This window comes from Chionomys nivalis, chromosome 21, assembly GCF_950005125.1.
Source record: "Chionomys nivalis chromosome 21, mChiNiv1.1, whole genome shotgun sequence".
Taxonomy (NCBI): domain Eukaryota; kingdom Metazoa; phylum Chordata; class Mammalia; order Rodentia; family Cricetidae; genus Chionomys; species Chionomys nivalis.
The window spans coordinates 48,644,883-48,648,011 of record NC_080106.1 but is presented as its reverse complement, the minus strand read 5'-3'; positions in this window follow the sequence as shown (position 1 = coordinate 48,648,011).

Below are 3,129 nucleotides of genomic sequence, written 5' to 3'. Positions count from 1 at the left end.
TGTTGCTGAGACAACAGTGACTTGAGTCTGCTGTGGCCGTGGGAGCTGAAGGCGGCCTCTCACATGGCATCCACAGTCAGGAAGCAGAGAGCCTCTCCAGATGGAGCTATATCCCCAGCTCCTATATTTTGGTTTGGAAACAAGGTCTCATATAGTTTCACTGGCTTCACAACTGTCAGTAGCCATGCAGAGCTGCACCTTCAAGGGTAGTCGCTGTGTCAATGACAGGTGGCCTTTTATTTCCGATAAAGCTTTGTAGCACAGACTGGGCATGCACAGGAATGCGCCCTCCCTATAGGAACAAGTGTGGCCTCCCTATAAATTCACACCTGTTTGGTTTGGGCGAGCCCGGCTGTAGATACAATGCTCTGCTTCTCCTTCCTGCTGCAGCTGATAGGTCCTTCTTCCCTCGCTTCTGTCTTGGCATCTTCATTTTGGCTTTGTGCTGGCCAAGAGGAGAATCCACTGAGATCCATCAGTCACTGGCCTGTAACCTCTCACAGAAGAATGCGCTCACATCTTTCCTCCATGTCAGAATGTATTGAATAACACTAAAGCTGTAAGGCTGAGCAGTTATAATGATGGCAATTTGTATAAGTCTGCCTATCTTGGTAGCTTTGCCAAGGCAAATTTTGGTTCTTGATTCCAATCCTTTTTGTTTATTTCCATTTATTTTGAGACAGAGTCTCTCTATGCAGCCCTGGTTAGAGAGAGCTAGTTCCACAATAATGGAACATTATTCCACAACATTATTGTGAAACTAGCTATGTGGACCAGGCTAGACTGAAACTCACTGAAATCTGCCTGCCACTGGCACCCAAGTGCTAAGATTAAAGGTAAGCATCCCATTGCGTGACTTTATTTCCATTTGAATTGCTAATATTAATTCACATCGCATATCACACTATAAATGTAGCTCCGTTTATCAATTATAAACTCTTGCTTAACTATCCACACAAACTCCCCTTTTCCCTTTAGAAAGCTAGCCCTAATTACCTCTAATTACCTTCTCAGATGTGCCCAGGTGTTTCACAGTCACGCACCCTCTGAGACAGAAGAAAGCTAACAGGCGCACACTTTGTCTGCCTTATCTGCCTTTTTGGTCTTGTGAGATGCATGACTGGTATCATTGCTATTGCCTAAAGAATTGCTAATTGTGTCTGTATGTGTACATAAACTGGGATCTTTGTGGGGTCCAGAGAACATCAAGAGAGAACATCGAGAGAGCATTGGGGAGGACATCGAGAGAGCATTGGGGAGGACATCGAGAGAGCATTGGGGAGGACATCGAGAGAGCATTGGGGAGGACATCAAGAGAGCATTGGGGAGGACATTGAGAGAGCATTGGGGAGGACATTGAGAGAGCATTGGGGAGGACATCAAGAGAGCATTGGGGAGGACGTTGAAGACTTGTGTGAGCTGATTCATCCCTTTCACCCTCAGATCCCGTTTAGTCAGGTCTTGCCTGCATAGCATTCTTTCTGGGTCCTGAGAGGTTCAGGGGACTGGCACATTCTGCCCTCTGGCTCAGGCAAATGCCCATGGTGACTTCACTGTCTCAACTCTGGCAAGTGTCCATGGTGTCTTCAGGGTCTGCGCTCCAGTTTGGGGGAGCACCCAAGGTGTTTACATGTTCTGTGCTCTGGCTTGGGCAAGTGCCCGTGGTGTCTTCACTGTGGCGAGCACACATGGTGTCTTTAACATCCTTGCTCCCACTCAGGGAAGCGTCCATGGCTTCTTGGTAAGTCCCCCACTCCAAGCCTTGCTCTCTCTCACACTGTTCATACAGACTGTGACTGTGTGCGTCGGCTCCAAGCCTCTCTCTGTCAGTCTGTCTCTCACTGTTCACATGGACCCACTGTGACGAGCTGTGTGCAGCTGTCCCAAGTCTCGCTGTAATGGTTTAAGTAAAATGCTGCAGGTCACGGCACTGGGCAGTAGGCCATGAGACCATGCCACAGGTCCCCAAAGCGGCAGCAGGTCCTGAGACTCCAGCAGGCCACAAAAGCAGCCAGGTCCCAGGCAAGAAGCCGCATGGTGGGTGAGAGACAGAGACGGATATGCACGCCATGCAGAGTGAAGTTGGTTATTTATTTAGTGGGTTATGGAATGGAAGGGGAGAAGAAGGAAGAGCAGAGAGAGAAAGAGAGAGAGAGGGAGGGGGGAGAGGAAAGTAGTGAGAAGGAAGAAACAGAAGCTGCCTCTGAGAGGGTGGGGCACGGGCTGTAGGCAGGCAGGAAGATCTGCCTGCCTCAGTGGTGGATGGGGGAGGGAGTGGGTGGGCTTGTCTCTTAAAGGGACAGGACAGACCATTACACTTGCTCTGTCTCCCACTGTTCACATGGACCCACTGTGACTAACTCATTGCACCCGTCAAGTTTTGCTGTTTAGGACCACTAATTTTTGTTAGTGTCATGTCGCTCTTTGTCTTGTTGCGTGTGTTCTTACCTTGTCTACCCATATTTTCCTCTAATTGGTGTAGCTGGGGCTGTATCTCTGGTAATCAATCTTCCAGGTTCTAGTGGATCCAAGGCTCAGATGGTTGCTACTCATGGTGCCGTCAGGGCCATGGTTTCAGTCACCCCCGAGGTCACTTGGTGTTTCTGAAGGTTTCTCAATGCTCCCCGGGGTTGCTCTGCAATCCCTGTGGTCTTTTGGGTCTGTTCCCATGAAGGTTGTTTGCTTTGGGCTGCTCCCACAGAGGTTTCTGCCTTGGGCCTGCTCTTAAGTCCTTTGCTCAGGCTTCCTTGGGTGGAGGTCGCTGCTCCAGCCAAGGTCACTGATTAGCACTCAGTCCCTCAAAGGTCTCTGGTGCAAAGGTCTCTTGACTCCCGGGTACCCGCTCCTGTGGAGCTCATTGCCTCAGGCCTGTTCCAGCTGGCTCAGACCTGGTCTCACAGAGGTCTCCCTCAGCAGCTACTCCCTTGTACTTGCTCCTTTTGAGGTGGTTGCCTCAGGTCTTGTTATGAGCTGGGGAACTTCAGCTCTAGGTTCTTTTCCAAGTAGTGCTATGAGGACCTGTGTACTTCTCCCCAGAGAGTGATGAGTAACCAGACGAAGCAAGAGAATTGTCTTTATAATGATTCTTTACTAGCAACTTCAATAGCCAATGTATCCATGGGGTTTACA